The 27,823-nt window shown below is 42.8% G+C and overlaps 1 protein-coding gene across 1 annotated transcript in view; it reads right to left on the bottom strand.

Moving 5' to 3' along the window:
* ITGB7 (integrin subunit beta 7) overlaps nt 1-26,234 on the bottom strand; it is a 176,017-nt gene extending 149,783 nt beyond the window's left edge. Inside the window, exon 1 of the mRNA XM_069758775.1 lies at nt 26,128-26,234. The gene's annotated coding sequence lies outside the window, so the exon portion shown is untranslated. The remainder of the gene's footprint in view (nt 1-26,127) is intronic.
* Between the last annotated feature and the right edge of the window lie 1,589 nt (nt 26,235-27,823).

Genomic DNA, 27,823 nt, shown 5'->3' with positions numbered 1-27,823 from the left:
AACTCAGCAAATCCGAAGCAAATCCGCAAGCCATTTCTCAAAGATATCCATAAAAAGGGTCATTTAAAGTTTGCAACAAGCCACCTGGGAGACACACAAAACATGTGGAAGAAGGTGCTCTGGTCAGATGAAACCAAAATCGAACTTTTTGGCAACAATGCCAAACGACATGTTTGGCGTAAAGGCAACATAGCTCATCACCCTGAACACACCATCCCCACTGGCAAACATGGTGGTGGCAACATCATGGTTTGGGCCTGCTTTTCTTCATTAGGGACAGGGAAGATGGTTAAAATTGATGGGAAGATGGATGGAGCCAAATACAGGACCATTCTTAAAGAAAACATGTTGGAGTCTGCAAAAGACCTGAGACTGGGACGGAGATTTGTCTTCCAACAAGACAATGATCCCAAACATAAAGCAAAATCTACAATGGAATGGTTCACAAATAAATGTTTCCAGGTGTTAGAATGGCCAAGTCAAGGTCCAGACCTCAATCCAATCAAGAATCAGTGGAAAGAGCTGAAAACTGCTGTTTACAAACGATCTCCATCAAACCTCACTGAGCTCGAGCTGTTTGCCAAGGAGGAATGGGCAAGAATTTCAGTCTCCCAATGTACAAAACTGATAGAGACATACCCCAAGCGACTTGCAGCTGTAATCGCAGCAAAAGTTGGAGCAACAAATTATTAACGGGACTCTGTCACCTGAATTTGGCGGGACTGGTTTTGGGTCATATGGGCGTAGTTTTCGGGTGTTTGATTCACCCTTTCCTTACCCGCTGGCTGCATGCTGGCTGAAATATTGGATTGAACATCATTCTCTGTCCTCCGTAGTACACGCCTGCACAAGGCAAGATTGCTTTGCGCAGGCGTGTACTATGGAGGACAGAGAATGAACTTCAATCCAATATTGCAGCCAGCATGCAGCCAGCGGGTAAGGAAAGGGTGAATCAAACACCCGAAAACTCCGCCCATATGACCCAAAACCAGTCCCGCCAAATTCAGGTGACAGAGTCCCTTTAAGTTAAAGGGTCCGAATAATATTGCAATTTCCACAAAAATTTTAAATAACCAATACATTTCGTTCAACTACACAATTGTGTTCCACTTGTTGATTCTTCACCAAAAATTTACATTTGGTATCTTTATGTTTGAAGCATGATATGTGGGAAAAGGTTGAAAAGTTCCAGGGGGCCGAATACTTTCGCAAGGCACTGTATATGAGGTTGAAAATGTGGGCATTGCAGTCTGTACAAGGCCTATGAAATACGCTCACGTGAGCCAGGCCTAATTGACAACTATAGCTCTAAGCTTAAATCTACTATATTATGTACCCTTTAATGGCTTTATCTTAGGAAGACAGTTTATAATGTAAGCCCCCCCGCTTGAACGGAAAATAAATAAAGCGGGGGTCTCATGTCCCCATGGACCTTGCTAGGAGCTTAGTTTATTAGTTTTCCTCACTTTTTAGCAATGTAAATTTCAGTCAGAATCTATGTGATTCGTGACAGACTGGTTTTTTCCAGTTTTTGAGCGCTATTTTTCCCTGCATTTTCATTGGTGGAGAGCGTTTTGGCGGTTTTTATTTATTTACAAATCTGACTGACAGCTGTCATTACCTCAGTTGCTGGCGCAAGAGCAACGAAGAGGTACCACGCTGCCATGGAAAAGCTAGTCCAGGAAGTTTTAGCTAGGGCAGGGGGCCAGGATGGCTTAGACTGGCTAAAAAGCTGCCTAGCAATGAAGGAAACGCCGGTGGGCACTGAAGTTATCCCTCCTCCTACCGAACCGGAGGCATTCCCCCCACTTTCAAGCCCGGTACCTGCCGCCCAGCCAGCGTCGAGCGCTGTATCGCGCTCCAGGAGGTCAAGGTCTGTCTCAGCGGCAGCGTCGGATTCTCCGGCGCCCAAGCGTAGCCAACGTGACGCCGGAAAGAAACCGCGACGCTGCGCCTCAGCGAAGTCCCGCAGCCCGGCGAGAGATGTCGGCCGTCGCCCCTTAGATGAACCGGCGACGTCATCTCAAGCAGCCGGAAAGGCAGGAGTGGGGCAGGGCCGTAAAAGCGCTGCGGTCCCCTCCTGCTCTCTCTCCAGAGCGGCCATCTTTGCATCGGACCTGCAGGGAAGGTCGGCTCCAGCGGCTGCTGCACAGTCCTCAGAAGATGAAGAGGATCTTCAATCAAGTTCCTTCAGAGAGCCGCGCTCGCCTAATCCCATGGGCTTGAGCGCAGGCATTTCTGGTGAGCGTCGCCGGGAGGTACAGCCTGACAGGGGTGAGAACATTAATCAAATTTTACTTAATAGTGAATTGAGGGATTTTATCAAATCAGTAGTGTGTGAAGCTATGGGGGATGTTGTACCCACTCCCCCTCCCCTTCCCTCATCCGTTCCTAAGATTACTATTGACTCTATGTGTATCGATACGCCTTCTATAGCTTCCATCCCATTAAATCCTTTTAAAGAGGCTCTAACTTGTGAACTGTCTCCACTTGGTTTCCATTTAAGTTCCTCGGTTAAGGAGCTTATTTGGAACAATAATTTTATCGATATATTTTCTCTTATCCCTCGCAGAGATCAGCCCCCGAAGTCTGATAAAAAAGAGGACAGAGCAGATTCTGAGGATAGTAGGCGTAACATTAGATCGTTTAACAACTGGATACAAGCCTTTGCTATATACGCTGCAGTTTTGGGGGAGAAATCCCCTAAGCTTTGCAGTAGCTTGTTTCAGCACGTCGATATTATCTTAGAAGCTTATAGAAATTTCGGCGGCTCTGCTTGGCTTCACTATGATGAGGCTTTTAGGCATAAGCTATCTGTTCACCCTGAGGTTAAATGGGGTACGAAAGATATCGGGTTGTGGATTAACCTCATGCTGCCGTCAAGACAAGTCGCGGGTAGGCAAACGGTTAATTCCTTTCCTAAAAGAGGCGTCTGCTTCACCTTTAACGAATCCTTTTGCAAATGGAGTAATAATTGCCGGTTCAGGCACGAGTGCTCCTTCTGCGGTAATGCCCATCCGATGTCCAAATGCTTTAAGAAGCAGGCAGCCCAGCAATCTGCAAGTAAGGATCCTAACCCAAAAGGCCCAGACGCCAGTGAATTTGGAAAATATGGTTCACTGGCTAAACAGATTCCCAAACAAGGAGAGTAGTCAGCTCCTGTTTGAGGGTTTTTATGATGGCTTTCATGTACCCCAGTTCAAAGGGAAGGGTTGCATTATAGTAAATAATTTATCCTCCATTTCTGCTTTTCCAGAAGTTGCTAGGGAAAAAATCCATAATGAGTTAGTATTAGGTAGGGTGGCTGGCCCTTTTATGTCCCCCCCCTTTTTAAATTTTCGCATCTCACCTCTGGGGGTCGTACCTAAAAAAGATTCCGGTTCATTTCGTTTAATTCACCATCTTTCGTATCCGCCAGGCCACTCTTTAAATGATGAAGTTGATAAGGAATGTTGTTCAGTTTCTTACTCTTCCTTTGACGGTGCATTGGATTTGCTAAGGAAATTCGGTTCCTTTGCATTAATGGCGAAATCCGATATTAAATCGGCTTTTAGGATTCTACCAGTTCACCCTATGGGTTTTAACTCATTAGGTTTCCATTTTGATGGCTGTTTTTTTTTCGATAAATGCCTCCCAATGGGCTTTTCATTGTCATGCTTTTACTTCGAGACGTTTTCCGTTTTTTTGCATTGGGTTTTACAGTCCAACAGTAAGGAAGCAGGGATACTGCACTACCTGGATGATTTCCTTTTCATAGGTCCTCCTCATTCACTTGTATGTCAGGCTACCCTGGACACATTTTTTCGGATGTGCTCTCTCTTTGGCGTTCCTATCGCGATTGATAAAACTGTTGGCCCTTGTAATCGAATTGAATTTTTAGGCATCACAATCAATTCTGTAAAAATGGAAGCTATTCTCCCTGAGGATAAGGTTGCCAAGCTGCGTGCTTCTCTTTCTGAATTTTTGTCTAAGGATAAAATCTCTCTCAAAGATCTTCAAGCGCTTTTAGGCCTGCTGAACTTTGCTCTTCGGGTAATTCCAATGGGCCGAGTCTTTTCTAGGAGTTTGTACGAAGCCACCAAAGGTTTTTCTTCACCTAAATGCCACATTCGAGTTCGCTCTGAGCTCAAGGAGGACGCTAGAATTTGGCTGTCATTTTTGTCCGATTTTAATGGTAAATCGGTTTTACAATCTCCTTTTATCAATGCGGATTCTATTCCTCTGGTTTTCTCCGCAGATATTTCCTTAGGTGTCAGCTTGGTATGTTCATCTCATTGGGTTCGCTTGAATTGGCCTGATGATTCCGATATTATCAGGGTCATGAATAATTCCTTGCTCTTAGAGCTTTTTGCAATTTTTTCACTTATCTTCATCTGGGGCAAAAACTTGCAAAATTCAAGAATTCTGTTGTTCTCCTCTAATCAAGCAGTCGTTTTTGCCATCAACACCCTTTCTTCAAAGAATCGTCAGGCCGCAAAGATTTTGAGACAACTGGTTTTTCTATGTTTGAAAAACAACGTATGGCTGAAGGCGAAAGTGGGCTATAGCAAATTTAAATCGTTAACTGAGATGTTATTGAATAGTCAGTGGACTAATTTTTCCCAACAGGTTCCGCTAGCAGACAAGGAAGCGACCCATTGTCCTCCATCAGTTTGGGACGTGATCTCAGCCTAGTTCCGCATTTTATTGAAAATTCCCTGTCCAAACGATCGTGGGCTGACTACTCGGCCGCATGGAAAAAATGGTCTGATTTTTGTGTTCTTCACGGGTTTAATGCATTGACTTCCGACCCTTTTGTTGCTCTGCAATTTGCGGAATCTTTACTTAAGAAGAATTTATCTTACTCTGCGTTAGCAAAATGCTTCGCAGGAGTCTCCTTTTTCCTGAAGGCCCACGGGGAATCTGCGTTGACTGACCTCTTTCTGGTTAAACAATTCTTGAAGGGCCTAAAACGAGAGAATTTTGTACCAGATTCCAGACGTCCCATTTCCCTGTCGTTGCTAAGAAACATTTGTTCAGTGCTGATTAATGTCTGCTCAAACCCAGAGGAAGCACTGTTGTTTAACGCCATTTTCTTAATTTGTTTTTTTGGAGCTCTTAGAGTCGGCGAGATAGTGTCTTATAAGAAAGCTGAGCCATCCGGGCTCAGGCTGGAGGACGTTAAAATTTTTGATTCCTTCCTTTTAGTGTTTATTAGAAGTTCTAAAACAGATCAAATGGGAAGAGGTAGTGAAATTTGTTTGAAATCTTTTGATGACAAAACTATTTGCCCAGTTTTTAATTTTTCCAAATGGATTGTGGTTAGGCCTGCGGTGCGAATCGTTTTAAACTGTACGTTCGACATCATTTATATGCTGACTAATTATTTATTTTCTTTTAGGTCCAAATATTGTTTGGATTGTTGGCCATTCCTTTATTTTCTGGGCCCAGAAGAGGGCTAGTCAGCGTTGTTACTCGGAGAATCTGTCCTTTAACCCTTCCATTACGCAGGTCTACTGGCATAGCATCCGTGGACTGAAGTGGGCTTCTTTGGTGCATGAGCTAAATAATTGTTTGTTGAAATTTCCATACCCGGATTTATTAATCATTCATCTTTCTGGGAATGATCTTGGGAAGATAAATACGCATAATTTATTAGCGGCCATGCGGTCTGATCTTATTTTTTTGAAACAAAAATTTCCATTTTCTTGTCTCGTTTTTTCCGAGATCATTCCCAGATTTTTTTGGCAGCAACAGCAGTTTGCTTTTATGGAAGAAATTCGTAAAAGGGTAAACCGTGAAATGATGAAATTTTTTCCCCTTTTAGGAGGCTTTTCTTTTAGGCATGTGGATTTGGAGGGGTTTTTACCTGGTCTGTTTAGACAAGATTTGGTTCACTTGTCCAACATAGGACTTGACATTTTTAATCTGAACTTGGGCAACATAGTTGAAAAATGGCTGTGTGGTTTGGGGGGGCCTCGACTCTGTTAGTCTTGGCATTGTGGGATAAATCACCCATGTATGGGTGGATTTGGACATTTTGGAATTTTTGGAGAATTTTAAATATGTTATTTCGGAAGTTTATTTATTGGAAGTATTTTATGGTATTTTATGTAACCCTGAATAAAACCGCACGGCCATTTTATTTCCACTTTAAATTAAATCTGTGTCCAGAGTGTTTATTTCGGCATGGGTTCTATGGGGACATGTAAGCCCCCCCGCTTGAACGGAAAATAAATAAAGCGGGGGTCTCATGTCCCCATGGACCTTGCTAGGAGCTTAGTTTATTAGTTTTCCTCACTTTTTAGCAATGTAAATTTCAGTCAGAATCTATGTGATTCGTGACAGACTGGTTTTTTCCAGTTTTTGAGCGCTATTTTTCCCTGCATTTTCATTGGTGGAGAGCGTTTTGGCGGTTTTTATTTATTTACAAATCTGACTGACAGCTGTCATTACCTCAGTTGCTGGCGCAAGAGCAACGAAGAGCCCACCCTCCCTCCCTTTATGTCATCGTTCCTCCTGTCGTGTGGTTTTAATCGTGGGGATAAATCACCCATGTATGGGTGGATTTGGACATTTTGGAATTTTTGGAGAATTTTAAATATGTTATTTCGGAAGTTTATTTATTGGAAGTATTTTATGGTATTTTATGTAACCCTGAATAAAACCGCACGGCCATTTTATTTCCACTTTAAATTAAATCTGTGTCCAGAGTGTTTATTTCGGCATGGGTTCTATGGGGACATGACATCACAAACAGGGTTTAATCTGCTTTGGAGCAATCTCTATTTCTTTATTTGCCAGAGTTGATGGCTGCTGAAACATTTCAGCAAAGGCAAAATCAGCCACGCCATGTATTAGATTGACAGCAGTTCATTTTAGCATTCATTTTCTTTCATTTAAAGAGGTTTTCCTATCTTTAGGGTAGGACATCAATACCTGATCGGTGGGTGTGCGACAGCTGGCACCCTTGCCAATCAGCTGTTACAAATGCCAGCCTGTAATTCCCAGGTGGTGCTGAAACACAGTAGCTTGGTCAAAACTGTACAGTATTGGCTGTAGCCAGGTATTATGGACCCACTCCCTATTCACCTGATTACGGGGTGGATCTGCAGTTCTTGGCGGTGGCCACTGTAGAAATTACAATCTGCTTTGTTCCAGCAGCAACTGAGAATTTACATTCAGCGCTGGTAACAGCTGATCGGCTGGGGTAGCCAAACCCCAATGATCAGACATCGATTGGCTTACCTTATAGATAGGACATCAATAAAAAAGTAATTGTCAATCCTATTTAAATTCCCCTAGAGTGAGAAACATATGGCCAGATGAAGCTTCCCTGTCATGATTCCAATGGCAGGGAATCACAAAAGGACAAGCACCAACGAGCTCTAGGGTGATGGAACCTGAGCTGACCACGACCCTAAACCTGAACACACAAATAACAATAGCCGGGGAACGTGCCTACGTTGATCCTAGACGTCTCGCACCAGCCGAAGATCTAACTTCCCCTATTAGAAGAAACACAGACCTCTCTTGCCTCCAGAGAAATACCCCACAGAAATAGCAGCCCCCCACATATAATGACAGTGAAATGAGAGGAAGGCACATACACAGTATGAAAACAGATTCAGCAAAATGAGGCCCGCTAAAACTAGATAGCAGAGGATACAAAAGTAAACTGCGCGGTCAGCAAAAAACCCTTCAAAAAACCATCCTGTAATTACTTGAACTCATGTTCCAACTCATGGAACATGAGGAGCAATTACAGCCCACTAGAGCAACCAGCAGCAAAGAAACAATTATATGCAAGCTGGACAAGACAAAAATAAAGCAAAACGTGGAACAAGAAAATCAAAAACTTAGCTTGTCCTGAAGATTACTGAAGCCAGAAGCTGAGGTAACAAAACACTCTGATAACCTTGATAGCCGGCGGGGAAATGACAAGAAAGCCCGGTTAAATAGGAAACTCCCAAATCCTAATAGAACAGGTGGACACCAGAGACAGCAGAACACAAATCACCCAGTACCATCAGTAACCACCAGAGGGAGCCCAAAAACAGAACTCACAACAGTACCCCCCCCTTGAGGAGGGGTCACCGAACCCTCACGAGAACCACCAGGGCGACCAGGATGAGCCCTATGAAAAGCGCGGACCAAATCATCAGCATGAACATCAGAGGCAACCACCCAAGAATTATCCTCCTGACCATAACCCTTCCACTTGACCAAATATTGGAGTTTCCGTCTGGAAACACGAGAATCCAAGATCTTCTCTACAACATACTCCAATTCTCCCTCCACCAGCACCGGAGCAGGAGGCTCAAGCGAAGGAACAACAGGTACCTCATACCTCCGCAACAACGACCGATGGAACACATTATGAATAGCAAACGATGCCGGGAGATCCAAACGAAACGACACAGGGTTAAGAATTTCCAAGATCCTATAAGGACCGATGAACCGAGGCTTGAACTTAGGAGAAGAGACCTTCATAGGAACAAAACGAGAAGACAACCACACCAAGTCCCCAACACGAAGTCGAGGACCCACGCGGCGACGGCGATTAGCAAACTGCTGAGCCTTCTCCTGGGACAACTTCAAATTGTCCACCACATGACTCCAAATCCGATGCAACCCATCCACCACCATGTCCACTCCAGGACAATCAGAAGGCTCCACCTGACCAGAGGAAAAACGAGGATGAAACCCCGAATTACAAAAGAAAGGAGAAACCAAGGTAGCAGAACTAGCCCGATTATTAAGGGCAAACTCGGCCAGCGGCAAAAAGGTAACCCAGTCATCCTGATCAGCAGAAACAAAACACCTCAAATAAGTTTCCAAGGTCTGATTAGTTCGCTGCGTCTGGCCATTCGTCTGAGGATGGAATGCAGACGAAAAGGACAAATCAATGCCCATCTTAGCACAGAACGTCCGCCAAAATCTAGACACAAACTGGGATCCCCTGTCAGAAACGATGTTCTCCGGAATCCCATGCAAACGAACCACGTTCTGGAAAAACAGAGGGACCAACTCAGAGGAGGAAGGCAACTTAGGCAAGGGTACAAGATGAACCATTTTAGAAAAGCGGTCACACACAACCCAGATGACAGACATTTTTTGAGAGACAGGGAGATCCAAAATAAAGTCCATGGAAATGTGCGTCCAAGGCCTCTTCGGGATAGGCAAAGGTGACAACAATCCACTGGCTCGAGAACAGCAAGGCTTAGCCCGAGCACAAACCTCACAAGACTGCACAAAAGAACGCACATCCCTCGACAAGGAAGGCCACCAAAAAGACCTGGCCACCAAGTCTCTAGTACCAAATATTCCAGGATGACCTGCCAACGCAGAAGAATGGACCTCGGAGATGACTCTACTGGTCCAACTATCCGGAACAAACAGTCTCTCAGGCGGACAACGATCAGGTTTACCCGCCTGAAACTCCTGCAAAGCACGTCGCAAGTCTGGGAAGACGGCCGACAAAATCACCCCATCCCTAAGGATACCAGTGGGCTCAGAATTTCCAGGGGAGTCAGGCACAAAACTCCTAGAAAGAGCATCCGCCTTCACATTCTTTGAACCTGGCAGGTATGAAACCACAAAATTGAAACGAGAGAAAAACAGTGACCAACGAGCCTGTCTAGGATTCAGACGCCTGGCAGACTCAAGGTAAATCAGATTTTTGTGATCAGTCAAGACCACCACACGATGTCTAGCACCCTCCAGCCAATGACGCCACTCCTCAAATGCCCACTTCATGGCCAAAAGTTCCCGATTACCCACATCATAATTCCGCTCAGCGGGCGAAAATTTTCTAGAAAAGAACGCACATGGCTTCATCACGGAGCAATCGGAGCTTCTCTGTGACAAAACCGCCCCCGCTCCAATCTCGGAAGCATCAACCTCAACTTGGAAAGGAAGCGAAACATCAGGCTGACGCAACACAGGAGCAGAAGAAAACCGGCGTTTAAGTTCCTGAAAGGCCTCCACAGCCGCAGGAGACCAATCAGCAACATCAGCACCCTTCTTAGTCAAATCCGTCAAAGGCTTAACAACACTAGAATAATTAGTTATAAAACGACGATAGAAATTAGCAAAGCCCAAGAACTTCTGCAGACTCTTAAGAGATGCAGGCTGCGTCCAGTCACAAATAGCCCGAACCTTGACGGGATCCATCTCAATAGTAGAAGGGGAAAAAATATACCCCAAGAAAGAAATCTTCTGGACTCCAAAGAGACACTTTGAGCCCTTTACAAACAAGGAATTAGCCCGCAGGACCTGAAACACCTTCCTGACCTGCTGAACATGAGACTCCCAGTCATCAGAAAAAAACAAAATATCATCCAAATACACAATCATAAATTTATCCAGATATTCACGGAAAATATCGTGCATAAAGGACTGGAAGACTGAAGGAGCATTAGAAAGTCCGAAAGGCATTACCAAATACTCAAAATGGCCCTCAGGCGTATTAAATGCGGTTTTCCACTCATCACCTTGCTTTATTCGTATAAGATTATACGCACCCCGAAGATCAATCTTAGTGAACCATTTAGCCCCCTTAATGCGAGCAAACAAATCAGTCAACAAAGGCAAAGGATACTGATATTTTACGGTAATCTTATTCAAAAGACGATAATCTATACAAGGCCTCAAGGACCCATCTTTTTTGGCCACGAAAAAAAAACCTGCTCCCAAAGGGGACGAAGATGGACGGATATGTTTCCAAGGACTCCTTAACATAATCCCGCATAGCAGTATGCTCTGGCACTGACAGATTGAACAAACGACCTTTAGGAAATTTACTACCAGGAATTAAATCTATAGCACAATCGCAATCCCTGTGAGGAGGAAGAGAACTGAGCTTAGGCTCCTCAAAAACATCCCGATAATCAGACAAAAATACAGGAACCTCAGAAGGAGTAGATGAAGCGATAGAAATCAGAGGTGCATCATCATGAACCCCCTGACATCCCCAGCTTAACACAGACATTGTTTTCCAGTCAAGGACTGGATTATGAGTTTGTAACCATGGCAGACCAAGTACTAGAACATCATGTAAATTATACAATACCAGGAAGCGAATCACCTCCTGATGAACGGGAGTCATATGCATGGTCACTTGTGTCCAGTACTGAGGTTTATTCATAGCTAAAGGTGTAGAGTCAATTCCCTTCAAAGGAATAGGGACTTCCAGAGGCTCAAGACTAAACCCACATCGCTTGGCAAATGACCAATCCATAAGACTCAGGGCAGCGCCTGAATCTACATAGGCATCGACGGAAATGGATGATAATGAGCAAATCAGAGTCACAGACAGAATGAACTTAGACTGTAACGTACTAATGGCAACAGACTTATCAACCTTTTTTGTGCGTTTATAGCATGCTGATATAACATGAGCTGAATCACCACAATAAAAGCACAACCCATTTTTCCGCCTATAGTTTTGCCGTTCACTTCTAGACTGAACTCTATCACATTGCATTGTCTCAAGTGCCTGTTCAGAAGACACCGCCAAATGGTGCACAGGTTTGCGCTCCCGTAAACGCCGATCAATCTGAATAGCCATAGTCATAGACTCATTCAGACCCGTAGGCGCAGGGAACCCCACCATAACATCTTTAATGGCCTCAGAAAGGCCATCTCTGAACTTTGCAGCCAGGGCGCACTCATTCCACTGAGTAAGCACTGACCATTTCCGAAATTTTTGACAATATATTTCTGCTTCATCTTGCCCCTGAGAGAGAGCTAATAAAGCTTTTTCAGCCTGAATCTCCTGGTTAGGTTCCTCATAGAGCAAACCCAATGCCAGAAAAAACGCATCCACATTAAGCAACGCAGGATCCCCTGGTGCCAATGCAAATGCCCAATTTTGAGGGTCACCCAGCAGGAAAGATATAATAATCTTAACCTGCTGAGCAGGGTCTCCAGAAGAGCGAGATTTCAAAGAAAGGAACAGCTTGCAATTGTTCCTAAAATTCAGAAAACTAGATCTATCTCCAGCAAAGAACTCTGGAATAGGAATTCTAGGTTCAGACATAGGAGCATGTACAACAAAATCTTGTATATTTTGAACCTTAGCAGCAAGATTATTCAAGCTGGAAGCTAAACTCTGGACGTCCATGATAAACAGCTAAGGTCAGAGCCATTCAAGGATTAAGAGGAGGAAAAAAAAAAATCAGCCAGGCTGCAATTAAGGCTAGGCGGCAACCTCAGAGGAGAGAAAAAAAAAAAAACTTCCTCAGACTACTTTTCCTCCTACTTCAGCCCAAACATTTAGGCCGGCTATGCTGTCATGATTCCAATGGCAGGGAATCACAAAAGGACAAGCACCAACGAGCTCTAGGGTGATGGAACCTGAGCTGACCGCGACCCTAAACCTGAACACACAAATAACAATAGCCGGGGAACGTGCCTACATTGATCCTAGACGTCTCGCACCAGCCGAAGATCTAACTTCCCCTATTAGAAGAAACACAGACCTCTCTTGCCTCCAGAGAAATACCCCACAGAAATAGCAGCCCCCCACATATAATGACGGTGAAATGAGAGGAAGGCACATACACAGTATGAAAACAGATTCAGCAAAATGAGGCCCGCTAAAACTAGATAGCAGAGGATACAAAAGTAAACTGCGCGGTCAGCAAAAAACCCTTCAAAAAACCATCCTGTAATTACTTGAACTCATGTTCCAACTCATGGAACATGAGGAGCAATTACAGCCCACTAGAGCAACCAGCAGCAAAGAAACAATTATATGCAAGCTGGACAAGACAAAAATAAAGCAAAACGTGGAACAAGAAAATCAAAAACTTAGCTTGTCCTGAAGATTACTGAAGCCAGAAGCTGAGGTAACAATACACTCTGATAACCTTGATAGCCGGCGGGGAAATGACAAGAAAGCCCGGTTAAATAGGAAACTCCCAAATCCTAATAGAACAGGTGGACACCAGAGACAGCAGAACACAAATCACCCAGTACCATCAGTAACCACCAGAGGGAGCCCAAAAACAGAACTCACAACACTTCCCCTGGTAATGATGGCTGATTGCCAGAAGTCAGACATGCAGTGATCAGCTAATAACCAGATCATCCTCCGTATATAAGAGGGTCATGAAGAGTCAATTTAATCAATACATTTTATTTCCTGTATATAGTGCTGACATGAAAGGATGGAACAACTCATCTTTCACATTTTCATAACTGACTTAAGCAACTTCCAAAATATATTTTACATATTACTGGTTTATAATGCAACTTAGTATTATACATGCAAATATATTCTTCGAAAAAAAAAGTAACTTAACAAACCACAGTGTGCGTCAGCACCAAATCAGAAATGTATCTACTTGTCTGCTGATATTGGGAGGTTGTTAGAATGTTGGCAGACAATCGGGAGGCCCCCATATACACACGCATTTATCTAATGTGTATGGCAGCCTTTACATTGTACATCTGCGACCATACTTCCCATTTGTGGAAGGCCATTATTCGAGACCTCTATAAATTAGATGGAGCAGAAAGCAGCTCCAAGATTATATTTCCCTCTATTTCTCTCTCTCGGGAGGATCGGTCAGAGCATTGTCTTCATTGGGAATTGTGTAATACCTATTTTTTCCAATGGCGCTGCTGGGGAATTGAAAATCGGCTGCTAGACAGTCCCAAACGTCCAGCAGAAGACAAGCAAGCCAAGACAAGACAAGACCATTTGACTGCTCAGACAATCACATAGTAATGACGTGGCTATATAGGAGCTCGCTTTTCAATAAAGATGGTACCTTTTGTAGAGATCAAATCAGATTTGCTAGTCATGAAAAACCTAAAGTAGAAGTCATATGCAAATCAGGCTGGAAGTGCATAGGGTTCATCTTAATCCCCTTGGATTGCTTTGTTTTAGAATTATTTGTTCATATTATTTGAGCACTTGAGGAGTACTAGTGAGGTGGTAACGGGGGTCTCCAGGCTGTTTCACTGCACTCTCCCTGTATGAACTCTTTCCTTAAAATGTTATTTTTTGACGGCCTTTTTATAAAGGTCAAGCAAAGATTTTTAGTCAGACCTTTACACCCTAAATGCTGATTATTTGCTGCAAAGTTGCAAGAAGGCATTTATGATTCTAAACTACTACATATGGTTCCTACATGCTTCAAGTTGACTGTTTACAGGAAACAGGGTTTGAGGGCTCAAATTTAGAGCCGTTTTTGAAGACACGTCAGTGTAGATGCTGACATGTGGTGTGTGTCAACCACACTGTGCTTCAGCACAAAATGAGAATTTATCTGCTTAAAAATCGAAGAATACACAGACTCATTTCTTTTGACCTTTTAGTTAGCAAAAAATCTTTCCATAAAATATATATTAAATTGACGATACATCACTCAAAATTAATTTGCTTCTGGCCATATTGCACCATGATAAACATAAACAAGCATTACAGGGATATTACAGTTTTCAAAAAATGATCACGTATTCACAAGAAAGGTGATAATTTTTAGATTGGTGTAGTTTTCCCCACACATCACCAGAATGTGAGACTAATGGCTGCAAAGCCATGGCATACGACTTACTGCTGCTTTTATCAATGATGATGATGGCCAAGCGCATTGCTCAGCTATTTCCTCTGTGCCATTAATGGGATTCTCCCCTTTGAGAAAAAAACTTTACCTCTATGCAGAGTTCATTGTTAAAAAACAAGCAGTGCTTTACTTTCCTGCCACAAATCCAGTTCTGTCTCCGCTATTACTCTGGTCTATGTTTGGCTGAAGAGGTGACATCACTATGACATCACTTCAGCCAACTGTTGACCTCACTGGCTGATGCCTACTACATTGGCCAAGGCGCTGACCTCACTGATTGACTGCAGTGATGTTGACCACTGCAGCAAAACAACAGAGACTGGGGCAGCGGTGGAGACACAGTGCTGGACCATGAGAGGGTAAGTAAAGCAGAGTTTGTTTGTTTTTAGCAATGAATTCTGCATAAGGAGGATGGTTTTCTGAAAGGGGACAGCCCCTTTAAGAACTAATGGAGTTGGAAGGAGCATGAGCTGGATCCTTCATAGTGACAGCAGATTCTTCTGGCTAATAAAGGAGAAGAACTTGAATAGGGGACCTCACTACTGTTATTTCAGATATTCCCAATAGGGTACTTGAAAATGAGCTTTCTAAACTGGAACACTCCTTTACACAAGTTTTTCTAAATTTTCTGATTTGAATAAGATCATCAATATGTGATGAGTAGTATCAGAAGAAGAGGACTGTAGAGATTTGTGGACCAAATTTGTGGACTCTTTAATGGCCACTGCCATTTCAGAAATCATTATATATAGTAATATTAGAAGCGAATATAACAAAAGGTGTAATATATCATATCAGAAAAATGTGCTAATTTCTCCATTTATGTGTCACTTCTTCCCCTCCCTGTCACGGTCAGCTGCGGCCGCCAATGCAGCCCAGCCCATAGACGCCCCAAGCCGACCAACCTCAGAAGGCGTGGGGCGTGCCTCCCCCGGGGACGAAATACGGACCCTTTAAACTGCAGTGGGGGGCCCGGCCTACCCGAAATTGGGGAGGGCACGACCGAGGTTCTGTGGCAGCTGAGCATGTGGACAAGGAAAGAAACACATAGGACATGATTACACCGAAACTTCAGGTATAGAGAAAGTAAAGTTTACTAAAGTAAAGTCACACAGTACATAAACAAAACATGACGATGTCAGGCTCCCGATTCCACACCTCAGAAGGGTACCACCCAGTGGACCCCAAGGCACCAACGGATCACCGTGGCACATATAGGCGGGACATCAGGACACAGGCAGGACATCAGGATACACGAGGACATCAGGGCGCAGGGAAGACATCAGGATACAGACAGGACATCAGGACATCTGGACACAGGAAAGACCTCAGGACATCAGGACACAGGCAGGGCATCAGGACATCAAGGAACAGACAGGATATCAGGACATCAGGGTCCATGAGGTCATCAAGACACAGGCAGGACATCAGGGCACAGACAGGACATCTGGACCCAGGGTCACCGGCAGACATCAGACAGGAGTCGTTCGGTTCCAGACATCCGAAATGACCTACAGGCACCACCAGAGACATCAGGCTCCAAGCTCCAGACAGCGGTCATCAGGTTCCAGACTGCGGGCGTCAGGCTCCGGGCATCGGACCTAGGAAGGAACTCAAGCGTGATGGTGCAAACACCGCCGTACTGGACATGAGCCAGATGACGTTAACACCGCATGGTAGTCAGAGCACAGAGTAGTAGATGCTTAGCAGAAACACCCGTTTCAAGAGACTCAAAATCACTGGGAGTGAGGCTCCAGATGCAAAGGGATTCCAGGAACATAATCACAGCAGACACAGTTCAGACAGGTTCAGGTACAGGACAGGTACAGGATCAAGGATTCGAGCCTGGATATACCGCCACCACGACAGGCGCCAGAACAGGACAAACAGGAATCAAGGTAAGGACTTTGGGAAAAAAAACATAGACAGTAGAGGTGCAGGAACATAAACACACATAGCAAAGTTCAAAAGCTTTGTGAGTGTAGCTCAGGCCCCACCCATAGGGCAGGGGAACTTTATATATGAGCTGCCCCTCAGCAATTGGCTGGGGTCAGCAATTCAAGTACACACCCACACCTTGATAAAAGCAGGGGAGGTGTGGCCGCGCATGCCCTAAGCACAAACAGAAACCATTACAGCACACAGTGCAGGATCTGAGGCTCAGGGCACCTGGCTGAGACTGCATGCACTGAGCCACATGGAAAGTCATGCACCAAACTGTAAATGACCTCACAACCCGCGGACAGCTTCAAAGCAACAACCAGGGACCGCACATGAGGAAGGTATGCAGTAGGGCAAATACCTAAACACCCATGTACGACTGCGCAGCAGAGCAGGGAACTGAGAAGGCTCCATTAAGGTAACAGCCAACAGTATCCCAGCTCAAAGTAAAATGGAAAAGAGTAAAGGGTTAAAGCAAACATATGCATTGTCATGCCGAAAACCAGAAACAGACAGAATGGCATGACACTCCCCCTGCCCCCTCCCCCTGCCTCTTCCCCTCCCCCTGCCTCCTGAACTTATCATCCACTCTAAAGAAAAAGCAGCTCAACTCTGTTTTGTTCAAGAAAAGATGGATAGCCAACTTAGTGAGGGGTCAGGTTACACCTCCCATTATGGAGGGAGAATAGGAGTGAGGAGCATGCAACACAGTGAGGGACCAGGCAGGTGGAGCTGCAGCTTCAAGCAACTGTTTTATCTCTCCAGGGCTGGATTCATAGCCACACAGCTAGGTACAGCTGTATAATATCTTTTATGCTGCTGTTCATGCTTTTGAATATGTGCTACAGAAAAAGAACAGTAAACTAGACATCATAGCAACTAGTCTACACTCATTAGTTCAGTGAGGACTAATTCGAGATATAGCCGTCGGAGGGGACAACTATTGAAAAATGAAGGAAATAAGTGATTTAATGGCCAGAAATAGTGTTATGCCTCGTGTACACATAAGACAGCTTATTCTGAAAAAATATGTTATGCTTAAAATGTAAAATCCTCGACTCCTCCTTTAAGATAGTTGACTAAATTCTGGATTAGAGAAATTACAGTAATTGGAAACTTTATAAATAAAGATAATCTGACATTTCACAGGTTGTCCTGAAACTGATTATGACAAAAAATATGTGTCTGTCTGTGTGTGACAAGCTTGCCGTGAGAACGTGGGATGAGATGTCATGACAGATTACAGACATACACCACGCACTGTCTGCACACAGAAGAATCACTTCTGACTATCTCTCTTGTGAGGTTTCATATACGTGTGGTGAGCTGATCTTTCAGAATTACAAAATGTTAAATCAGACTGTTTAGCCAGTAGTTCTAGCAGTGACTGATCTTGATGCAAAAAGTAGGCACAATATAAAATGGAAATAAAAAGGTTATATGCCAAAACAGCCCTAAGGTATATTACATTGTCACAAAAATTGTGAATTGACTTTAACACTTTTGAATACCTTATGGCTATTATTCACCATAATCACCATTGGATCAGAATCATAGAATATCAGAGTTGGAAGGTACTTCTAGGGTCATCATGTCCAACCCCTGCTCAATGCAAGATTCACTAAACGATGTCTGTCCTGCCTCTGTATGAAGACTTCCATTGAAGGAGAAGCCACCACCTCTTGTGGCAGCCTGTTCCAAACATGGTAAACTGTATGCTATAAAAAAGCACATTTTGAATGTGAAAGTTTCCTATCAGAGCATATGGGCATTATAGACGGGGTTCCTATAACAGAGAGCTCCCCCTCTGGCAGTCTTGAGTCATCCCATGTGTATGGCCATCAGGTATCATCAAGACTGATGGTGATCAGTTGATTGACTCAGTGGCTGTGGTCGGAATGGGGTTTTCTGTGATGAAGCAAGCACTTAAAGGGTTTTAGACTTAAATATTTAGGGAAATTGATTTCCCTAAGCTTCACAATCAGTGAACAGTATAGTCAGGCAGTAAGTAAAGTATATTGGATGCTTGTTTGCATATTTACAGGGAATCTGTCACCAGGTTTTTGGAGCAGCATAATGTGGGGGCAGAGACCCTGATTCCAGCGGTTTGTCACTTACTAGCCTGCTTGCTCTCATTTTGATACAAACACTGTTTTTTTCTGATGTATCTAAACCAAGTCTCACCTTCAAATATTCATTAACATTAATAAAATAAAAAAGACTCAAAGATGAGTTACCAAAATAATAAAAGATCTAGAACACAAAATTTAAAGGGAAAATCTGGTACTTTGTGAAAAATAATGTGCCTCAGCACTAACAAGCAGGTACTTTTCCGCTTTGCTCTGTTGATAGAGCGGGACTTCCTACGTCATTCTGATTGACAGACATATAAGATGCCCAAGCGAGGTAGTCGTAGGCGAGCTTTGGTCCCCACTCACTAAGGCATCGTACAGGCAAGGTGTGTCCCAGTCCCGGTGTGCTGCTATGTATGTGGTGCTTCCCACTTACTTCTGGCCTGCAGGCCTTCTCTGACTCCAGGAATCCGTCTTCCTGAACCAGGGCTGCAATCAATCCAGGAGACATGTGGTTAATTAAACCAAACTTTTACTTCGAGATTGGCAGTCTGTGCAGAATTTACAGGCAGATTCAAAGGATAAGGCCCAACAGGTTCTCATCTTTCCCACAGGTACTGGATAAAACTTTAGCCCTGGTTCTCGGGATAGATGGCATATCCCCCTCTCTGGCTTTCCTTAGCTTCACAAGCCGAGTGTGTCCCTGTCCCCGGATGTCCATCTCGAGGTTGCCCTTGGCCATTAGATGGAATCACGCAAAGGGTATTTGTGGCAATCCACTACCCCGAATATTAGGCTTACATTGTCCCTAGCAGCCCAAAAGTCCTGCTGCGTATGCACTGCTGCCCTTGCATTGACTGTCACTTCCTGCCTTTGTCACTAACACTCAGTCCCCCCTCTGAACTGAGCTGGCCATTTCAGTTAACCATGTGCCAGCTAACTGTAGCCCTAGGGGATATTGTACCTTTGCCACACCAAAATGCCTAAAAATACATCTTAACCCCTAGGTGTCTTTTACAGACATACTCCCACTGCCTAACTGGGGGAGCTGGCTGTCAATCAGAATGACCGTCGGAAGTCATGCCCCGTCGACAGGGCAGCGTGGAAAAGAAGCCACCGCTATGCCGACGCGATGTCAGCAGAGGCAGCTGAAACGCAGGTGAGAGCAGTCTGTGCCATGGAAGAAAACCTCCGCGCCCAACAAGCTGATAAATAGCAACCACCTGCCTGTTAGTGTGTAAGCACATTTTTTGTTTTTCACAAAGTTCCAGATGTAGCCTTTAAGGAGAGACTTAAACAGTTTAAGGTCAGCATACATATTTGATCGTTCAACTCACAGTTATCTATCGGACAACAGCAAAAGAATTGACCAAATTCAGCATGTTGTATCCCTTTTTCCCCAAAACAACTTCCGTTGGGGGAGAGTCCGGGTGCCCCCTAACATATTGAATTGCTGGCTGATCCCACCAATATTGGCAAATTAAGACAACTTTAGTCTAAAGTATATGGGGGCCTTTAACTTTAAGGCTATGTGCCCACGTTGCGAATTCGTGTGCGGATTTTTCCGCACCATTTTTTAAAAATCCGAAGGTAAAACGCAGTGCTGATTTACTGCGGATTTTGTGCGTTTTTTTGTGCGGATTTCACCTGCGGTTTTAAACCTGCGGATTTCTATTGAGGAGCAGGTGTAAAATGCTGAGGAATCCTCACAAAGAAATGACATGCTGCAGAAAATACAACGCAGCATTTCCGTGCAGTATTTTCCGCACCATGGGCACAGCGGATTTTGGGTTGTGCACATAGCCTTATGGCCGGATGGAAATAAGGGAAAAGTGGGACATGATCGAAACTTTTTACGTGTAACCAAATAAGTTTTTTTTAAATATTGTGGGCCATCCAACATTCTACAGATTGGTGGGGTCCAGGTCCTGAGATCCCCATTGATCCCCATCGATCACTGAAAAGATACTCACTGCAGGCTTTTTATTGAGCCGCTATATGGCTGTGTGGATGCTCATGTAGGAGACCAGTCTTTTAGGCAACCCAGACCCACTTCCAGATCTACCCAATGTTTATGGGCCTACAACATCTAAAAGTATATGCTCCACATGGAAAAGTAAATTATGACATTGCTTAAATTTATTTTACTAGAATGAAAAACATGTCTATAATAAAATAAATTTCCTAATTTGTAATTAACCAATCTGATATAAAGGTACAGTTACACTAACCGACTTACCAACGATCACGACCAGCGATACGACCTGACCGTGATCGTTGGTAAGTCGTTGTGTGGTCGCTGGGGAGCTGTCACACAGACAGCTCTCTCCAGCGACCAACAATCCGGGGAACAACTTCGGCATCGTTGAAACTGTCTTCAACGATGCCGAAGTCCCCCTGCAGCACCCGGGTAACCAGGGTAAACATCGGGTTACTAAGTGCAGGGCCACGCTTAGTAACCCGATATTTACCCTGGTTACCATTGCAAAAGTAAAAAAAAAAAAAACCCACTGCATACTCACATTCTGATGTCTGTCACGTCCCCCGCCGGCGTCCACAGGGTTAAAACTGCTTTCGGCAAGAGCGCTGCTAATGCACGCGCTGCTACCGAGAGTTTCCCTGCACTGACTGTGTCAGCGCCGGCAGTAACAGCGGTGACGTCACCACTGTGCTCTGCTTTACGGCCGGCGCTGACACAGTGGACGCCGGGGGACGTGACAGACATCAGAATGTGAGTATGTAGTGTTTTTTTTTTTTTACTTTTACAATGGTAACCAGGGTAAATATTGGGTTACTAAGCGCGGCCCTGCGCTTAGTAACCTGATATTTACCCTGGTTACCAGTGAACACATCGCTGGATTGGCGTCACACACGCCGATCCAGCGATGACAGCGGGTGATCAGCGACCAAAAAATGGTCCTGATCATTCCCCAACGACCAACGATCTCCCAGCAGGGGCCTGATCGTTGGTCGTTGTCACACATAACGAGATCGTTAGCGGGATCGTTGCTACGTCACCAAAAGCGTGACGTTGCAACGATATGTTAACGAAATTGTTATGTGTGAAGGTACCTTAAGAGAAGTTTTGCTTACCAGAAAGCAGTGTTATGCAAGCAAAAATAAGAAAGCATCTGACATTCTTCACACCATTGTCTTGTGGTATTACATTTGTAAAATATGCTAATAACGAATATGCGTGCTTGTGCAACCATTTTTTTTAAAATTTATTTATTTATTTATTGCTTTATGGCTCTAATGAGTATGTGAATAGTTTATTGACTATACATTGTACAGTTCTGTGTATAAAGGAGGTAGTTATCCAGACAGTATTCATATAGAGGATCCATATATACTAATATAATTAATTAAGATGCAGGTGTGCAAAAGCAAAAGGAAACAATAAGAAAAACATTGAGGGAACAGAAAGAAAGACCTAAGATCTAAGCGTAAAACCAAATATATCAAAGCAGTTTTAAATAACACAGATGAAATTTAACCCCTTCACCACTTTGGGTTTTTCTATTTTTGCATTACCATTTTTTGCTCCCCTTCTTCCCAGAGCCATAACTTTTTTTATTTTTCTGTCAAAATGGCCATGTGAGGGCTTGTTTTTTGCAGAATGAGTTATACTTTTGAATGACGCCATTGGTTTTGCCATATAATGTGCTGGAAAATGGGAAATTGCCAAAAAAGTGAAATTCCACGATTGTTTTTTGTTTTGCTATTTTACCACATTCACTAAATGCTACAACTGACGTGCCATTGTGATTCTCCAGGTCATTACGAGTTTACGAGTTCATAGATACCAAACATATATAGTTTTTTTAACTTATTTGGTGAAAAAAAAATCCAAAGTTTCTTAAAAAAAAGTCACCATTTCCGAGACTCGTAGTGTCTCCATTTTTCATGATCTGGGGCTGGGTGAGGGCTTATTTTTTTCGCGCTGAGCTGTAATTCTGGTGTTTTGAATTTTTTCTCGTTACACTGTTTACTGATCGGATTAATTTTTTTTAAATTGTTTTATTTTGAATGAGGCAAATGGGGGTGATTTGAACTTTTATATTTTTTTATTTTTTTTAAAAACACTTTTTTTTTTACTTTTTACTTGCTTCAATAGTCCATGGGAGACTAGAAGCTGCGATCATCCCATCGCTTGTGCTACACAGAGCAGGGCTTCAGCAATGCTCTATGTAACTAAAATGTTCTCTTGCTATGGTCGCCGACCGCTGGGCAATCCAACAATAACAACCACAGGGGTCTGCTGCAGACCCTGGGTTGTCATGCCACCCCATCGGTGTCCGGCAGTCATGTGACACGGGCGCCGATGGGCGGGATTAGTGATGCACTTCCAGCACGAGCATGTTAAATGCCGCTGCCAGAGATTGACAGCAGCATTTAACATGTTAACAGCCAGGGGTGGATTACAATTCCACCTGCGGTTGTTAGGGGCACATATCAGCTGCTCAAATCAGCTGACATGTGCCAGAAAAGTTGCGGGTTCATCACCGGAGCCCGCAGCAAACAGGGGAGCTCACCTTAGACATCTAGCATGGGAAAGTGGTTAATAATGTAACATAATCTCCTTTCTGAGATTTAAAACCAAGGGGACCCATGTATCCAGAGCAAAAATCCAATAAGCCACCCTATTATGAAGTGCCATTGCCATTGCGAGCATTTTTAAAAATGTGTTCAATGGCATAGATGGAGAAACTGGTTGTTTTTCTACTATGACAAGTGACAAAATGTATGGAGGCGTTTGACATAGTGCGATTAGAAGGATGTTCTATATCATTACAAATGTTCCCATATCCGTGTTTGAAGTTTTCTCTAGTTGTAAAACCGATATACTTTAAGTTATAAGTTTAAGTATAGAGATTACATGATCTGTTTTACAATTCAAGAAGCTTTTAATGGAATATGTGCGACTATTAATGCTATTAGAAAACGTGCATGTTTTGATAACATGTGAACAGGTCTTATAAGTGGTAAAAATGGCATTTATGGAATCCACTAACTAACCACCAATTTGGACAAGTAGTGGTGGAATGAGATTTATAAAGACTAGGTGATAGCGAGTTTCCAAAAGTGGGGGCTTTGCAAGAGACCACTCTGATTCCCTTTTTAATATTCGGTCCATTGCATGATCATTTTTTAATATATTTAACTATATTAGAAATAGTAGGGCAAAAAGTGTTATATATGAGCTTTAAGGTGGAGTTTGTTTTGCCATTTTGCCCTTAGTGATGAGGTTACTTCTAGATTTAGTATCAACAATTTTAGCTACCCGATTCAATGACCACAACGGATAATTTTTGGATCTAAGTCTAGAATTGATAGTTTTGGATTCTTTAATAAAAGATTCATGGTCACTGCAATTTCTTTTAGTTCTAGTTAGTTCCCCAACAGGAATAGCCTTAATTGTGTGGGGAGGCTGGAAGCTATGTGAATGCAAAATCGTATTACCAGAGGTGGGTTTCCGGAACATGGTACTTTGGATCGGTAAATGACGGATCATTGCTAATTTGAGATCCATAAAGGAGATAAGAAGAGAAATGATCCAGCTCACTGGTGTGCCACGTGTTGGCTATGTAAAGATTTTTCTTGTGGAAGAATTTTTTATTGCTTTAGTTGTATAATAAAGTCTCACAAAGTCTGAATTGCCTCCACCTCCAGCTGGATCATTTCTCTTCTTGTCTTCATTTGCTGTGGGCGCTCACCCCGAACCGTGCTGGGCGTTGGCAGGTCTGGGGATTTCGTCTCTGACCGGTAAGCTGACTACATTCCTTTTTTCCATAAAGGAGATAGGACTAATATCAAAAGGACTAGTAAATCGTAAATTACATTGATTATTATTGAAATATTGCAGGAAAGATGAAATATCAGATGTTGGTTCACTTCAAATAATCAATATGTTGTCTATGAATCTGGCATAAATAACAATAGAAGTACTGAAAGGATTATGAATGTTTTATACAAAGCATTCTTCCCACCATGCCATAACTAGATTGGCAACCGAAGGAGAAAATTTAGCGCCCATGGAAACTCCACTGTCCTGGAGAAAAAAAAATTATCAAAAAATGGTGGCTCTTGGAATACATTTGTAGCTTGTTCGTTGGCCGAAATGATTTTTAAGCTTGTTAATTCTGTTTGTTTTTTCTGCATGCAGAGAGCGATCATGAAAGTTAGGTTAGCTTCTCTAAACCGGCTATTAAATGACCACCAATCAATTACATGAAAGGAATACATTTATGGCTTGTTCGTTGGGTGAAATGGTTTTTAAGCTTGTTTATTCTATGCTTGTTGATTCTACATGCACAGAGCGATTGTTCTGAGCGCACGTAAGTAAGGTCGGCTTCTCTAAACAGGCTGTTAAATGACCACCAATCGACTACATGATTGGGGTAGCACAGTGGCTTTTCAGCGCTGGGGTCCTGGGTTTAAAATCCCACCGAGGACAACATCTACAAGGAGTTTGTATGTTCTCCCCATGTTTGTGTGCTTTCCTCTTGATTATCTGGTTTCCCCCCATGCTCCAAAGGCATACTGATATGGAATATGAATTGTGAGCCCCAATGATGGTGATAATGTCTGCAAAATGATGTGGAATATAATGGCGCTATATAAGTAAGTAAAATTAAAAAATAGCCGATCAGTGGTCTTTTAACTGTACCCTTACAATCTACACCTCTGTAGGAAGCTGGTGTCATGATGACTTTCATGAAGGAATACATAGATACATACTGTATATACATACATAGATAAAAGGTTTTCAATCACTTCCCTCTACTCTTCTCCAAATAATGTATTTCATCTCAGAAACTAACAACAGGTTATATACATTGGAACTATACACAGTGGTTTGCATATGACCAGAATATGACAAAATATTTTTTAACTCCAACTGGAGATTTTACCTAATGAAAAAAAACAAGTGAAAATCTTTCAGCAGAACGTCACCAAATATTGTGATTCTCATCACCGCTTCTCTAGTATTGTGTTGGGTAAAGGAATATCTTTTCTGTAAAAATCAGTATATGTCCTAGGGCATAAATCCTAATGATTTTTGTTTATCTGTTGTACAAATATGTTCCTAATCATCATAATCATAAATAATCATACATTTAAATCCTGAGACACATTTTTTTGCAAGACAATAAGATTTCTGATGCATATTACAATAAGGGTCAATTGATGGCGTTTAGTAGATTGAGAATAATTATTTCTAATAGTAGTTATATTATTAGTTGTACGGTTCATCCCATTAACACTTTAGACATTGACTTATATATCTTTACAGATAGGAGCATAATAATAATCATCGCCATTTATAATGATGAAAACTAAATAACAAAAGAACAATATGCCCCAAAACGGAAACAAAAATTAGTAATATTAATTAAAAGATTTAAAATAATATTTAGAATCAATAATAAATTTATCATTACACTCATTGTAATGAGTGTAATGGTATAACTGTAGTGCAATAGTGATTGTACTACAGTTATATTACAATTAAGCATTACATTAAGTAGATGCTGCAGACATTTGTTACTTACTTGTTCTCCACTCTCATACAAAATCTCCCCAGTGATAAATGAAGAAGTGAGATGCTTAACACAGGAATATCGTGTATATGTAAGACCTTGCAAGACTTTAGCTCCTCCACTCTGTCCTCTTCACTTAAAACCTCTTCCTTATACTTTGATCAAGCCAGTAGAAGCCACCGAAGCGAACTATCACTACGGAAGCCACAGAATTTTGAGACTGAGATGCACCAAATTGTCAGAAAATGGGTAAAAAGTTAACTAGTCACTGAGAATATACAAGTGCATGATAAGTATACAGCACAGGAATGGAGCCTGTACCCAGATACCACATACACGTGCTTTTCACTAAATGAGAATATCATCAAAAAGTTAATATATTTCAGTTCTTCAATACAAAAAGTGAAACTCATGTATCATATAGAGTCATTACACACAGAGTGGCCAATTTCAAGTGTTTATTTCTGTTAATGTTGATGATTATGGCTTTCAGCCAGTGAAAACCCCAAAGTCATTATCTCAGTAAATTAGAATAATTAACAAAAACCCCTGCAGAGTCTTCTTAAGCATTTAAAAAAGTCCCTTAGTCTGTTTCAGTAGGCTCCACAATCATGGGGAAGACTGCTGACTTGACAGATGCCCAGAAGGCAGTCATTGACACACTCCACAAGGAGGGTAAGCCACAAAAGGTCATTGCTAAAGAAGCTGGCTGTTCTGAGTGCTGAATACAAGCATAGTAATGGAAAGTTGAGTGGAAGGAAAAAGTGTGGTAGAAAAAGGTGCACAAGCAACCGGGAGAACTGCAGCTTTGAAAGAATTGTTAAGAAAAGGCCATTCCAAAATTTTGGGGAGAGTCATAAGCAGTGGACTGTTTCTGGAGTCATTGCTTCAAGAGCCACCACACACAGACATATCCAGGACATGGGCTACAAGTGTCGCATTCCTTGTGTCAATAGACAATGCCAGACTCGTCTTACCTGGGTCAAGGAGAAAAAGAACTGGACTGTTGCTCAGTAGTCCAAGGTGTTTTCAGATGAAAGTAAATTTTGCATTTCAGTTGGAAATGAATGTCCCAGAATCTGGTGGAAGAGTGGAGAGGCACACAATCCAAGCTGCTTGAGGTCTAGTGTGATCCACAATCAGTGATGGTTTGGGGAGATATGTCATCTGCTGGTGTAGATCCACTGTGTTTTATCAAGATCAAAGACAGCGCAGCCGTCTACCAGGAAATTTTAAAGCATTTCATGCTTCCCTCTGCTGACAAGCATTTTGGAGATGGAAATTTCATTCTCCAGCAGGACTTGGCACCTGTCCACACTGCCTAAAGTACCAATACCTGGTTTAAAAACAACAGTATCACTGTGCTTGATTGGCCAGCAAACGTGCCTGACCTTAACCCCATAGAGAATCTATGGGGTATTGTCAAGAGGAAGATGAGAGACACCAGACCCAACAATGCAGATGAGCTGAAGGCTTTTATCAAAGCACCATGGGCTTCCATAACACCTCAGCATTACCACAGGCTGATTGCCTCCATGCCACGCCGCATTGATGCAGTAATTGATGCAAAAGGAACCCCAACCAAGCATTAAGTGCATTTACTGAACATACATTTCAGTAGGCCAACATTTCAGATTTTAACCCCTTCCTGACCTGTGACGTCACGTAGGCGTCATGAAAGTCGGTGCCAATCCGACCCGTGACCCCT

The sequence above is a fragment of the Ranitomeya imitator genome, chromosome 3, assembly GCF_032444005.1.
Source record: "Ranitomeya imitator isolate aRanImi1 chromosome 3, aRanImi1.pri, whole genome shotgun sequence".
In the NCBI taxonomy this organism is placed as follows: domain Eukaryota; kingdom Metazoa; phylum Chordata; class Amphibia; order Anura; family Dendrobatidae; genus Ranitomeya; species Ranitomeya imitator.
This window is presented reverse-complemented; position numbering and strand designations above follow the sequence as displayed.